This window comes from Narcine bancroftii, chromosome 3, assembly GCF_036971445.1.
Source record: "Narcine bancroftii isolate sNarBan1 chromosome 3, sNarBan1.hap1, whole genome shotgun sequence".
Classification (NCBI taxonomy): domain Eukaryota; kingdom Metazoa; phylum Chordata; class Chondrichthyes; order Torpediniformes; family Narcinidae; genus Narcine; species Narcine bancroftii.
Window position 1 is genome coordinate 239,809,015 of NC_091471.1, and position 15,081 is coordinate 239,824,095.

A 15,081-nucleotide genomic window follows, 5' to 3' on the forward strand; every position below is an offset into this window, starting at 1 on the left:
ATGCTATTACAGAGCCAGCAGCTGGGTTTGAATCTGGCGCTGTCTTTAAGGAGGTTGTACGTTCTCGCCGTGTTTGAGGGGTTTCCTCCCACCCTCCAAAATAAGAAGGGCTGTAGGTTAATTTGGATGCAATTGGGCGGCACTGGTTTAAATGGCTGGAATTGGCTTCTACCATGCTGTAAATTAAATAGGTGAACCGTGGAGAGCATTCTGACCAGTTGCATCACTGCCTGGTTCCAATACTCAGGACAGGAAAAGGCTACAGAATTCTAAACTCGGCCTGCAACATCAAATTAAAGCATTGACCTTGTCATTCATTCCCTGATCTGAGAAATTAATAAATAATAAAACCAAAGATACTTGGCTGAAAATAACTATCTCAGTGTTGATGGAGGGATCCAACTGGAAATGTCCTTTTCCCCAGCAGTGCTGCCCAACCCACCCTGAAGGGCCTCAGGCGCCCAAGGCTTCCCGATCGTGATGAAAGTTGGGATCTGGGGCTTGGGTGGTCGATGGTTCGGCCAGGGTGTCTGTGTGGCTGCAGGGTCTGCAGGAGGGCCAAGAGGCAAATCTGTGGACACTCAGCATCTCTGAAGGGACTCTCCTTTTACTTCTGTCTCTTGTACTGTTAGGGGCGATGCTCGTGGAGACCCTTTGTCGTACAGCAGGATAATGTAGAAGTATATCAGAATTTATTGTCAAGAACATGTGTCACAAAATTTGTTGTTTTGCAGCAGGATCACAGGGGCAAAAATTGCTATAAATTACATTTTAAAAATAAATAAATTAGTGCAAAAGAAGAGGTAAAGTGAGGCCGTGTCTGTGGTTCATTGCCCATTCAGGAATTTGATGGCGGAGGGGAAGAAGCTGATTTTGTACCGTTTGGCGTTTGTCTCCTGAACCTCCTTCCCGATGGTAGCAGAGTGAAGAGGGCACGGCCTGGGTGGTGGAGTTCCTTGAGGATAGAGGCTGCTTTTTTAAGACGCCGCCTCTTGTAGATGTCCTTGCTGGAGTGAAGTCTGGTCCCCGTGACGTTGCAGGTCGAGTTTACAATTTTGTAGCCTTTTCTTGTCCTGAGGGTTGGCACCTCTGTACCAGGCAGTGATGCAACCAGCCAGAATGGTCTCCACGGTTCACCTGTAGAAGTTTGCAAGAGCCAAATCTCCTCAAACTCCAATATACAATGTATATCCAAACCCTAATATATCATGTATGTTACATTTTTAGGTATTATTACGTGACAATAAAAGGAACCTTGAACCTTGAGTTCCTCCAGCAGTTGCTCCTTCTCAGTGTTGACCTGCTATTGCCCCTGTTGTAAATGCCTGACAAGCTTTCAGACCTGGGACTGCCCAAGCCCACCTGACCAGCCAAGGTTGACAGCAGCCAGAGTGAAATGATCCGGAAAAAAAATAGGGAATTGGGAGATTTATGGATGGAAGAGGGTTTGGGAATGAATGGGTCTCACTGTTTGAGATCCTACTGAGCAAGTTATCGGAATGAATGAGATTTATGTTCAAAATAATAATGATGGAAGACAGAGTAAGATCGCAAGCAGGGTTATTGGCTAATTTGTAAATGCCTGGACTGTGTTGGTACGTGTGCTCCACACAACGCTCTTCCCACTCCTTTCCATCTCACATGGTCTTCATTTATTTACTTTACCTCTCATGTGTTTATTTTAAATCGTTCACTTTGGCCCATCTCAGTAGAGGCACATTCTTCCCATCCCAGTTCCTCCTCAACTAGATTTATTAAAGCCCATCATTTATCATCTGTAATTTTACTATCCCCATAAGTGATCACATCCTCAATATATCTACACTTTAAAATAACTGACATCAACTTGAACGCAACCTGAAATATTTCAGTCAAGTCAGCCCGATTTTACTGTTTACTGGAGTCCAATTCTTTCTGAGACAACAGATCGGCAGAGAGAGCTATTTGTAAAGTCTGAAATAAAAATGAAAAATGGGAGATGGCAGAGAAAGAGGAGGGAGAAAGAGAGATGGACAGACTGAGGGAGAGAAAGAGAGAAGGGGGATGGACAGACTGAGAGAGAGAGGAAGAGAGAGGGAGAGAGAGATGGACAGACTGAGGGAGAGAAAGAGGGAAGGGGAAGAGAGATGGACAGACTGAGAGAGAGAGAGGGAGAGAGAGATGGACAGACTGAGAGAGAGGGAGAGAGATGGGTGTGTCCAGAGGAACAAACCTCTCTGCCACTACACCGCAGCCCTGTGGATCTAGCATACACGAGCGTTATGAACAAAGTTGTTGGTCACCAGCAGAATTCAAGGCCAAACTCTTTATTGGTAACAGGGAAAAAATACTTTAAAAACTCCAAATTTTTTTTTGTGAGTGCTGGCGATAGTGATGGCACAGACATTAGGGAATGGGTGGCAGAGAAAGTCACAATCATTTCCTCCTGTTTTAACATTCTTCAAAATTTTTTTAAATTTAGACACACTGCACGGTTACAGACCCTTCCGACCCACAAGCCCGTGCTGTCCAATTACACCCCATTGACCTACAATCTTCCTGGTTCGCTTTTGAAGGGTGGGAGGAAACCAGGGCCCCCGGTTGAAACCCACGCAGACGCGGGGAGAACGTACAAACACCTCACAGACAGCGCTGGATTCGATCTCCGGTCATTGGCACTGTGGCACTAACTGCTACACGAACCGTGCCAGCCCACTGTTGGATGCAGTGTGTTTGTTGGTCAGGTAAATATCGTCTCTAGGACCAAGCTGCTTCCTCGATCTTTTTTCAGAGTGAGTAGAAATGTAATAAACTCAGTAACCGAACTACTTTAGCCATCTAGCACGTTGCCAACAAGCCAGGAGCCTCATTTACATTTAACATCTGCTTGCAATAATGTCCCCATTCTCTGAGGTTGAAGGTCGCACTTAAACATTGTTCTGCAGCTGGACTCCCACATTGATGCTGAATGATGCTTCACGGGACAATTGGGTGGGAGTCAGGGATTCTCCCAGCCAGTACGAAACCTCAATATTTCAGCATGAAGAATGTCTGGAATTTCTTTCAAGAAACAAAGAGAGAAAGTTTGGCGAGGGAACGTGAGGGGAGATGGCCCATTTTATGCCTTCTCTGAGCCCATAGTCTAAAGAAGGGTCTTGGCACAAAACAGTTGACTGACTGTCCACGGGTCTATGGACTCTTCCTGATCCACTCAGACCCTCTGATTTCCGGTTGCTCACGATCCCAGTGTCTGAGATTTCTTGCATTTGTCTATCATCTTGAGTTCATAAAAAAAAAATTCCACCTGCTGGGAGGTGAGACTGCTTTAATTCTCCAAGTTCCCTACATGGGCAGCACAGTTAGTGCAACGCTGTTACAGCGCCAGCGACCCTGTCTATAAGGAGTTTGGACGTTCTCCCCCCCCACCAGTCTGTGTGGGTTTCCAACAGGTGCTTCAAAATGTACTGGGTGAATTAGGCGACACGGGCTCGTGGGCCGAAAGGGCCTGTTACCGTGCTGTGTTGTCTACATTAAAAAATGTTAAAAATTGAACATTTTACATCAGAGGGCTTGGAGAAGTTCTGTTCACTGTACCAAGAAAACATTGCCAGCCCTGTCTGCACCCATATGTTGGGAGGTCCAATATGGAGAAACAGGAAGTAACTGTGTGAATAAGACGAGAAAGTCCAGAGCAATTAGTCATTAGGGGCTGAATCCAGGCTTCCCAGCATCAAACCATGTTTGAGCCCATTCAATATGTTTATAGTCTGTGGCTGTCAGAGCTTCTGTTAAATGAGAAGAACGGGAGCTACCAACAAAACCGCCTTTATGGAAAGTATAAATGTTTCCTTGTAATGTAGGAAGAGCAACAAAGGTTCACGCGATTGGTTACCAGGACAGTCCAACAAGAGATTAGGGAGTCAGGATTTTACTCTCCAGAGCAGCCATTCTTGACCGGGGCCCTACAAGACCCCACATTCCCCCCCTCCCCCCACCAGGGCCCACAGCACTTTTGTTTTATTTTCACCTCGTGTAACATACATTGCAGTTGGAAGGAGAGGTATGCAGGAGAAAGCAAAACCTGGCCGCTTCACAGGGAGGGGGACCCAGAAGCTTTGAGCAGAGTCCTGTGGGGAGGGGGGGCATTGAGGTGTGTTACGGGGGGCAGCACGGTTGGTATAGTGGTTAGCACTGCACTGTTACAGCACCAGCGACCCTGTCTGTAAGGAGTTTGTAAGTTCGCCCCGTGTCTGCATGGATTTTCCTCCTGGGGTTCTGGCTTCCTCCCACTGTTCAAAATGTACTGGGGTTTGTAGGTTAATTGGGGGTAATTGGGCGCCACAGGCTCGTGGGCAGAAAGGACCTGTTACCGTGCTGCGTTCTTTAAAAAAATCATACAAACTCCATACAGACAGCATGGGATTCGAACCCGGGTCGTTGGCACTGTAACAGTGTTGCACTAACCGCTACATAGACCATGCTGCTCTTATTTCTTATCACATTATTTTCTAAGATGAAACTACATGATGCACATGGTTCTTAACGACACACTAGCATTTCATACAGTAAAAGTTCAATAATCCGGGCACCAGAAATTCAGACAAATCTGGACTTCTCGAAACCACTCAGCTGAAATCTGGACCACCCAAGAATCCGCACTTCTCAACAACTCTCAGCTTTCATGTGCCTGCGTGCATGCATGTGTGCGTATAGTGAGTGCGTGTGTGCTTGCGTGCAAGCATGCGTGCGTACATTGTGTGAGAATCTGACAGTCTGGACCGACCCAATCACCGGCCAGTCTGGATTTTAGGACTTTTACTGTAACTACAACAATACAGAAACATAGAAAATAGGTGTAAGAATTGGCCATTTGGCTCTTCAAGCCTACACCGCCATTCACTTTGATCATGGCTGAACATCTGCTCAGTCCCCAGTATCTCCCCATGCTCCCTGATCCCCTTCGCCACAAGGGTCAAATCTAACTCCCACTTAAATATAGATAAGGAACTTGGTTCAACTACTTCCTTTAGCAAAGAATTCCGCAGATTCACCCCTCTCTAAAAGAATTTTTTTTTTCTCATCTCAGTCCTAAAAAACTTCCCCCTTATCCTTAAACTGTGGCCCCTGGTTCTGGTTTTCCCCAATATTGGGAACAACCTTTCTGCATCTGGCCTGTCCAATCACTGAAGAATTTTATATGTTTCTATAAGATCCCCCCGCCCTCAATCTTCTAAATTCCAGCGAGTATAAGCCTAGTTGTTCCAGCCTTTCTTCATATGCAAGTCCTGCCATCCCTGGTATCAGTCTAGTGAACCTTCTTTGCATTCCCTCTATGGCCAGGATGTCTTTCCTCAGATAAGGAGACCAAAACTGTACACAGTACTCCGGGTGTGGTGTCACCAAGGGCCTGTACGGCTGCAGTAGAACCTCTCTGCTCCTATACTTGAATCCTCATGCTTTGAATGCCCACAGACCATTCACTTTCCTCACTACCTGCTGGACCTGAATACCCACTTTCAATGACTGATGCACAGCGACACCCAGGTCTCACTCCATCTCTCCTTTTCCTAATTGGACCCCATTTAGGGAATAATCTTCTCTCCTGTTCTGGGCTCCAAAGTGGATAGCCTCACATTTTTCCACATTATATTGGATCTGCCATGCCCACTTACTTAACCTATCCATCTCACCCTGCATCCTCTACACAGCTAACCCTGCCACCCAGCTTCATGTCATCTGCAAACTTGGAAATGCTGCTTTCTATTCCCTCATCTAAATCATTGAGATATATTGTAAATAACTGCGGTCCCAGGACTGAGCCTTGTGGTCCCCCACTATTCACTGGCTGCCATTTAGAAAATAACCCCTTTATTCCTTCTCTTTGCTTCCTGTCTGTCAATTCTCTATCCCCCTCAATACCATCCCTCCTGCACCGTGAGCTTTAAGTTTGTACTTTAATCTCTGGTGGAGGACCTCATCAAAAGCCTTCCGAAAGTCCAGATATCCCCCACCCATTGGTTCTCCCTTACATCCTCAAAAAATTCTATAAGTTTCATCAGACATGAATTTCCTTGGTAAAACCATGCTGCCTCTGTCCGCTGATATCATTACTGCAACCATATCTTTAATAACTGACTCTATCATTTTCCCCACAACCGATGTCAGGCTAACTGGTCTATAATTCCCCGCCTGCTCTCTCCCTCCCTTCTTAAAAAAGTGGGGTTAGGTTAGCCACCCTCCAATCTTCAGGAATCCAATCCAGAATCTGTGGTTACAAACATGAATCCTGGGGTGAAAAGGAGGCCACTAATGCTGTACAACTCAGCTCCCTGGAGAGAAAAGAGCTCCTCGCCCTTGTTGAGTTGGTTAGAGTGTCACCAGGAGAACCTTAGGAGATGGGTCAACGTTGTAACCCTCTGTAACTCAGTCACTGGAAATATTGCCTTATATTGAAGCTCTAAATATAATTTTAATGGGTTTTATTTGTTTTCACTAAGTATGATACCCCATTCCAACCCCTTGACAGAGACTGGTTCTATCTGGGTTGAGGCTTCATTCTTAAATGACTCGCTTATTACAAAGGATTCCTGTTCATCAGTTTGTTTTCCTGGGTATCTCAGGTTGTCGGAGGGAAGTTGATCCAATGTCCCTGGATTCTAGGCTCACAGAGTGATGAGAGTCTGCAGACACTGTGATTGAGATCTGGAGGAACTCAGCAGGGTCACAGCGTCCACAGAAGGTAAAGATACATTACTGACATTTCAGGCCTGAGCCCTTCTTCAATGAGCCAAAAACAGGAAGGCATGGGAATAAAGACTGAAGTCTGCCCAGCGGGAGGAGTCTAGACCAACAAGAGGTGTTCATTGAATATGATAAGAGGAGAGGTGAAAATTGATTCTGGTTCTGTGAGAAGAGGCAGAGGGCAAAGAGAAGAGAGAGAGAGAGAGAGAGAGAGAGACCCCCAGAACTGGGGGAAAGAAGAAGGGGTGGTGGAGGGAGGTGTAGTGGAGGTTTAACAAAAGCCAGAGAATTGGATGTGAATGCCGTCCGGTTGGAGGGAGCCCAGACGGAAAATGAGGAATTGTTCCTCCAATTTGTGGGTGGTCTCAGCCAGGAAGTGCATGAGACCGTGGACAGGCATGTCGGCAAAGGAATGGCACAGTAATTAACCAGCCGACTGAAACAGGAACAAGGCTGTAACCAGCCCTCACAACAGATCCTTCAGATTATCTGGGATTCAACCAAAATAAAGGCTGTCTCTTGGAATTTATGTTGCCCCTTACACCAATCTGGCCTCGACATATAATACTAACAATTTTTTTTGTGACATGGCTTATAGGGTTGAGGCCTGGAGAGAGGGAGTGAGGTTGTGGGAAGGAAGGAGGGAGGTAAATAAAGGAGGGAAGGTAGGTCAGAAAGAGGGGTCAGGGAAGGAAAGAAAGGGGAGGGGAAGACAGAGGGAAGGGTAGAGCGGGGAGGAAGCGGGGGGGGGTGGAATGCTGCTGGAATTCTCCAGAGCACCACTCTGGCACCCCATTGGGCAGCCCCGCTGAGCACTTTTCTGGACAAACAAGGTACCTGTCTTCCACGACCTTCTTCTGTTCACTCTCAAATACAACATGGGGGCCACCAAGGCCCTTTTTGGTGAGCTCCAACACCTAAGAAAATGAGCACTGCACCCCTTGGAGGAAGTAGAGAGAGGGGGGGAAGGGAGGGAGGAGAGAGGGACTGGTGGAGCAATGGGGAGAGAGGAGGAAAGGAAGGGAGGAGAGAGGGATTGGTGGGGCGATGGGGAGAGAGGGAGGAAGGGAGGGAGGAGAGAGGGACTGGTGGAGCGATGGGGAGAGAGGAGAGAAGGACTGGTGGAGCGATGGGGAGAGGGGGGAAAGGAAGGGAGACGAGAGGGACTGGTGGGGCGATGGGGAGAGAGGGGGAAAGGGAGGGAGGAGAGAGGGACTGGTGAAGCAAAGGGGCTCTCCCTTTTTATTTCCTGTTCTCCCGCCACCCTCTCCTCCACTCTCTCTCCCGCAAGGCATGGAAGGAGAGCACGCGGAGCTGTTTGGTATCATGGAGACACTCAAGGAGACCACAGGCGCCAGAATCTGATGCTCATGTGCAGAAATGCCCCAGGTGACCAGACATCACCGGATTTGCGCCTGATCTGGTTACAGAATATGTCAGGGAAACAATTGGAACAGATTAACCATGCCGAGGTGGCTCAATGTCTGGTGCACTCTGCAGGACTGGTGGCAGAATACCTGAACATGCTGGAGGGCTGCCGCAGCCGTACAGGGCCTTGGTGAGACCACATCTAGAGTACTGCGTGCAATTTTGGATCTTCTTATCTGAGGAAGGACATCCTTGCCATGGAGTGTGTGCAGAGAAGATTCACTAGACTGATACCAGGGATGGAAGGACTTGCATATGAAGAAAGGATGGATTGACTAGGCTTGTATTCTCTGGAATTTAGAAGATTGAGGGGGGGATCTTATAGAAACATATAAAATTCTTAAGTGTTTAGACAGACTAGATGCAGGTAGGTTGTTTCCAATGCTGGGAAAAACCAGAACCAGGGGGTCACAGTTTAAGGATAAGAGCGAAGCTTTTTAGGGCTGAGATGAGGAAATATTTCTTCTCCCAGAGGGTAGTGGATCTGTGGAATTCTTTGCCACAGGAAGTAGTTGAGGCTGGTTCCTTGTCAATATTTAAGAGTGTGTTAGATTTGGCCCTTGTAGTGAAGAGGATCAGGGGGTATGGGGAGAAGGACGGAACCGGGTACTGATCAGCCATGATCATATTGAAGGGCCAAATGGCCTACTCCTGCACCTATGTTTCTATGTTTCTATGCTGCCTGTAGGTTGTGTTACTTTTCAGGTAAGAGGGTGGTTTCAATGTCGTAAGGGTAACAACGGGGTCATAGTGGAGGACATCTGTATAAGGTGAGGGGAGGAAAGTTTAGGGGAGACATCATGGGTATGTTTTTTACTCAGAGGGTGGTGGGTGTATGGAATGCATCACCAGGGGTGGTGTTGGAGGCTGGTACAATCGGGACATTTAAAAGACTTAGGCACATGGACTTAGGAAAATTGAGTGTTCTGGGTGTGAGATAGAGAAGGTTTAAATTGTTCTGTGCTGTAATGTTCTAAACACAAGCTGCTGTAGAAACTCAACAGGTTGAGGAGTGTCCATAGAAGAGAAAGAACAGTCCACGTTTTGGGCTGGAGCCCTCCACTAAAGCCCTTTTACCACAGGCATCCCAGTTCATTGGCCGTGCAGTGTCCCAGGATGGGAAGCCCTTTCTGCCGTTTCCACTGGGCCACCTTTAACCAGGACGCTAATTACTTGTCCACTGAACAGACTCATCCCCAGGGATCACAGAATCGACCTTCAACTGGAAGCAGGAGTCATTCTGCTGTCCTTTTTACCACTGGTTTTATCGGCCCGCCAGTGTCAACTGGTGTCGAGGATATGACTAGGGGTCAAGGCCATCAATCCCTGGCATCAAATGCTGTCATTTGACGCTGACATTTGGACAGTGTTCCTTTTCCACTGGATCCCGTCCCAGTAAATTCCCAGTTAATTCCTGGGACAGGGGGCCAGTAGAAAAAGGAGTTCAAAACTGGAAGACTGGACCCCATGTACTTATACGGAATGTATCATGTCCAATTCACCATATATACTCATTGATACTGTGTAATAGTCAACCCCCGCCCCTTTTTTGGCCCAGAAAAAAAATTTTTTATGACCCATGTAAAACCCGACTCCTCGCCCTTTATTTTTGGCCCTGAATGCCCACCCTTCTGAGCTCCCGACGCCCGATCGTGGACTTACCACCCGGCCGTCTGAGGTTCCGACCCCTTGAACGACACAGGTACCGTGGTCAAACATGTGACCCATGTAAAAGTCCCCACCACCCCCTCCCCTCCAAGTTTAACCTGAAAAATTGGTCCAAAAACTCAACTATTATACAGGAATATATGGTGTTACAGTTCTGTGACGCTTTGCATCTGTGGGTGCCTCTGTGGGGAACTGGTTGGGAAACATATTTTGACAAGTGATGACTTTGAGGTAGTTTTTAAGGATTTTCGATTCATATGTTTGGTCACAAGAACTTGTGGTTCATGGCTCTGTCCTATAAATGACTGCATGACTAATTTCACACCACATAGTTTCACTATAAATTACCAAAATGAGTAGCTATAAATGTGATCTATTTGCCAATGTGGAAAATGGGCTGCAGCGTAACCAAAGCAGGAAGCACAATATTGGTCACAAAAAAAGGACCAAGGAAATAAACAGCAAGATCAGTCCTGAGTAGGGCTTGGGCAGGTCATCGGGCAGAATTAGAATCACTTTGGGCAAAGCAAGTGGCAGGCCAACAGAGAATGTGACTCTGATGCAGCCAAATTAGTAGATATGCAAAAATGTTGGCATGGGGATTGTGGGCCATGGGGCCAGGTCCTGTGATGTACAATTCCATGACTTTGTTGCTCTCCAAATCATATTTGTGACATTGAAAAACACACACAACTGCTGGAGAAACTCAGCAAGTCAAACGGTGCCTTTATGTAGCAAAGGCTTGAGCCCAAAACATTGCTGATGTATCTTCACCGTTGCTACATAGAGGCACTGTTTGACCTGCTGAGTTTCTCCAGCATTTGTGTGTTTTTTCACTTAACCCCCAGTGCCAACAGAATCCTGTGTTTTCCCATAGTTGTGACATTGGTCGTGGCTTAGAACAGAAGATAAAGGAGCAGGAGTTGGCCCGTCGAGCCTGTTCTGCCATTCAATGAGATCATGGCTAATCTGATGATGAGCTCATCTCCACCAGCCTGTCTTTTCCCCATATCCCTTAATTCTCTACTGTGTAAAAATCTATCCAACCTTGTCTTAAACATATTTACTGAGGTCGCCTCCACTGCTTCCCTCTGGGAAAAGCAGTTCCTCCTCATCTCCATCCTAAGTCTACTCCCCTGGATCTTGAGGCTATGTCCCCTAGTCTGGCCTCCCCCACCAATGGAAACAACTTATCTATGCCTTTCATAATGTTATATGTTTCTATGAGATCCCCTCTCATTCTTCTAAATTCAAGTGAGTACAGTCCCAGATGACTTAATCTCTCCTCATAAGCCAACCTCCTCATCTCTGGAATCAACCTGGTGAACCTCCTCTGCACCCCCTCGAAAGCCAGTACATCCTTCCTCAAGTACGGAGACCAGAACTGCAGGCAGTTCTCCAGATGTGGTCTCACCAGGACCTTGTACAGTTGCAGCAGAATCTCCCTCCTCCTAAACTCAATCCCTCTACCAATGCAGGCCAACATTCTTGATAACCTGCTGCAGCTGCAAACCAACCTTTTGTGATTCATGCACAATCCCTCCCAGGTCTTTCTGCTCGGCAACACGTTGCATTCGCTTACCATTTAAAACATAATCTGATCTTCCCGTTTTCTTCCTCACGTTTACCAGCATTATACTCCATCTGCCAGACCCTTGCCCGGTCACTTAACCTATCTATATCTCTGCAAACTTTCCGTATCCCCTGCACAATTTGCTTTTCCACTCAATTTAGTGTCATCATACAGTATACCCTGTCCCCTCTTCCAGATCGTTAATGTAACTTAATGGAGAATTCAGTCATCTAGAATCATACTGGACAAGTCAGTGGTGATAACGTGTAGGATAAGTTTATGGAGTATATGTAAGTTAATCAACATGTTGAGGATCTAACTTTGGTAAGCCTGTTTTAGATCTAGTATTGTGCAGTGATGAAGAGTAGATATTGGATAATGTAACAAAAGAGCCTTTAGAAAAGAGTGACTGTAATTTAATAGATTTTTTTTAACCTTGACTTGAAACTGCTGTAGTTCAATCTGCAACTAGAGCCTTAAACCTTACAAAAGAAACTAGAAAGCTTTGAGGGACAAGCATTTAGAGAAATTGTACAATATTTGGAAATTAGGCACAAAATCCAGCAGGAAATGTAATCCATCTACATCTGTCAGGAGAAATTAAGGACAGCATTAAATCGAGAAGCAGGTTTTTTTTTAGACGTACAGCACAGTTACAGGCCCTTTTGGCCCATGAGTCTGTGCCGGCCGGTTATGCCCAATTGACGTACACCCCCCACCCCGGAACGTTTCGATCGGTGGGAGCCCCCTGGGGAAAACCCACTCGGACACGGGAGAATATACAAACTCGTACAACGCGGGATTCGAACTCTGGCCCCGACTGTGGGTGCTGACTGCTACACCAACCGTGGCACCCCTAATGAAGGTGGCAGAAACAGAAAGAGGCCGGAAAATTGAAGTCAGTTTAGAGCTCAGCAAAGAAATCGATGGAGGAAAGTAAGAAAATGTGAAAAACTCATGAGAAACATGAAAATGGATTGTAGGGGGCTTCTATAATCATTTATAAAGGACACAAACCTTCAAGTCCAAACGTTGGTCCATTTTTGACAGAGACATTTACAACAGAGCATAAGAAACTGACAAGAAATGCTGGAGAAGCAAGGATGCGGGAAGAATGAGGAAATGAGGGGAGTAAATATCAGTAGAGAAATATACTAGAGAAGGCGAGAATTTTTCAAAACCAATAAATCCAAAGATCTGCATCACAGACATTGGCTATTAGAATGATCATCTTCCAAACTTCTACTTATTCTAAAATTGTCCCTTTGGAGAGTAGTAAACTTAAAATGCACTGGACATACCAGTCTGGTCTGGGAAACACCCATTCTCCTGAGTGTAAATCCCTGCAAAAGGAAGTGGACACAGTCCAGGACATCACAGGCAAAACCCTCCCCACCATCGAGAACATCTACGGGGAACGCTGCCGTCGGAGAGCTGCAGCAATTATCGAGGATCCACATCACTCAGCACACGCTCTGTTCTCACTGCTGCCATCAGGAAAGAGGTATCGGTGCCATGAGACTCGCACCACCAAGTTCAGGAACAGTTGCTTCCCCTCCACCGTCAGATTCCTCAACAACAAACTCAATCAGGGACCCATTTAAGGACTCTTACTTGTGCACTTTATTATTGTTTTTTTCTCTCTGTATCACGCAGTTTGTTTACATGTGTAAGTTATGTACAGGTTTTTTTTGCACTACCAATAAGTGGTAATTCTGCCTGGCCTGTAGAGAAAGAATCTCAGGGTTATATGCGATATCATTAGGTCCTTTGGGAACCTTTTCTGCCTCAGCACCCTCTCAAAACCCATTGTGGGGTAGTGGGGTAGCAGAGTTTGAATCCCATATAGTAGCACCTAATAGCCTGAATATTGTCTGATCTCAGAAGCTAAATAGGCTCAGGACTGGTCAGTACTTGGAGGGGACACCAGGTGCTGTAGGTTTCTGTGAGGGGCGCTGGACAAAGTGGCAACTCTGTCTGGCTCACGGTAGACAAAAGTTAAAGAATTTCATGTAGGTTACATTCGAAATGTAGTACCTGTACTATGTGGCAATAATGAAACCTTAACTTTTTACCTTTAATATAAACATATTAACAGAACCGATTCACCATGTTACTAATTTGCCTGAAGGGAACTGAATGTTATTTTCAGCTCCAAACCCAGGGGGTGGGTTAGCAGGAAGGAGGACCTAAAGTCGCTTTAAGTGAGGAACTCAGCCGGTCTCGCAGTGTCCATAGGACGCAAAGAATACATCACCGACGCTTCGGGCCTGAGCCCTTCTTCAAGGAAGATGCAAAGAACAGGAAGGCATCAGAAAAAAAACTGGCAGGGATAGGGGTCCAGACCAGCAAAAGGTGTTATTTGGATATGATAACAGGAAAGGTGAGAATTGATTTTGGCTCTGGAAAAAGGGCTGAGAGAGAGAGAGAGCTGGGGAAAGGTAATAGGGGAAGAAGAGGGGGTGGTGGTTTAATGGATACAGAGAAGTTTATTTTAATGCCATCCAGTTGGAGGGGGCCCAGTCAGAAGTTGAGATGTAGTTCCTCCAATTTACAGGTGGTTTCAGTCTGGCAGTGCATGAGACCATGGACAGACAAGTCAGTAATGGGGCAGGGAGTTGAAATGGGTAGCCTCAAGGAGATCCACGCTACAATGGCGGACAGAGCCGAGCTTTAAACAGATGTGGACTAACCTGGTGTTCTGGCAGGAACTTGAGAGATTGAATGTAATGTGGAAAAGTTCAAAACTATCCAGAAATGCTGTGTATTCCGTGGCAGATTGGGACTGTGCAGCTGGTGATCATGCAGCCCTATGGGAAACACGCAGATGCTGGAAATCTGACATCAAACAGCAAATGCCAGAAATACCCATCAGATCAGGTAGCTTCTGTGGAAAGAGAAACAGAGTTCACGATTCATGTTGAAAGGCCTTTGTTGGACTTCAATCCTGATCAGCATCGATGCTTTTTATTTCAAAGGAGCGTCGGGGCATTGTTTACAAGACACAGGCAAGGCAAGCGATTAGGAAGTTGAAAAAGATGTTGGAATTTTAATTTGTGAAGATTTAAGGGCTGGAATCAAATTGCAATTACGCAGGGGTTTGGTGAGACGTTAGCAGAATGTTGTATCAAGGTTTGTTCTCCTTGCCAAAGGAAGAATATATTTGATGGAGGGGGAGATGTTTCGTGGAAGAGTTGGTGTGTTGTGGGAACGGGCATTGTGTAGACCAGGATTGTACTCCCCGCAACAATGATTCTCAGTTGGATTCCACCTGAAGGGTTCTTTTATTTACTCCTGACATACTGGATGGATCAGTCTGGTGCCTCTCTCTCTGCGCACTGGTTCTGCGAGGAAATGATCCTGCCCAGGGCTGAGAAAAATGTTTTGTTTGTTTTCTCTGAAAATTAATTCCATATACGGTGATCCTGGGTAATTTTGATCCACTCGACTCTGCCAACTCCCTATTAATGACAGCTGGCTTGCTGACCCCAGACATAAAAAAAAGGGAATGTGCTTTTCTCCTGCATTCCCACAGGTCCTGCTACAAGGTGCCAATCACGGACGGAGCAGCCAGTGTCCTTGAAGAATGGTGAAAGCGTCCATCTTTGGGTTGAGGGGTTATCTGCATCTTTCTCTGTGTGGTACAGAAAATGTCAAGACCCATTCCCCCCTCTCTTCTTCAGCAGAACACA

At 46.3% G+C, this 15,081-nt stretch overlaps 1 protein-coding gene across 2 annotated transcripts in view; it reads left to right on the top strand.

Annotated features, from left to right (window-relative positions):
* LOC138758390 (KN motif and ankyrin repeat domain-containing protein 2-like) overlaps nt 1-15,081 on the top strand; it is a 130,685-nt gene that overhangs the window by 41,205 nt on the left and 74,399 nt on the right. The window contains exon 2 of one of the 2 annotated variants that reach the window (XM_069927232.1): nt 6,600-6,718. The exons of the other annotated variant lie outside the window; for it this stretch is intronic. The gene's annotated coding sequence lies outside the window, so the exon portion shown is untranslated. The remainder of the gene's footprint in view (nt 1-6,599; nt 6,719-15,081) is intronic. 2 annotated transcript variants of the gene reach the window in all.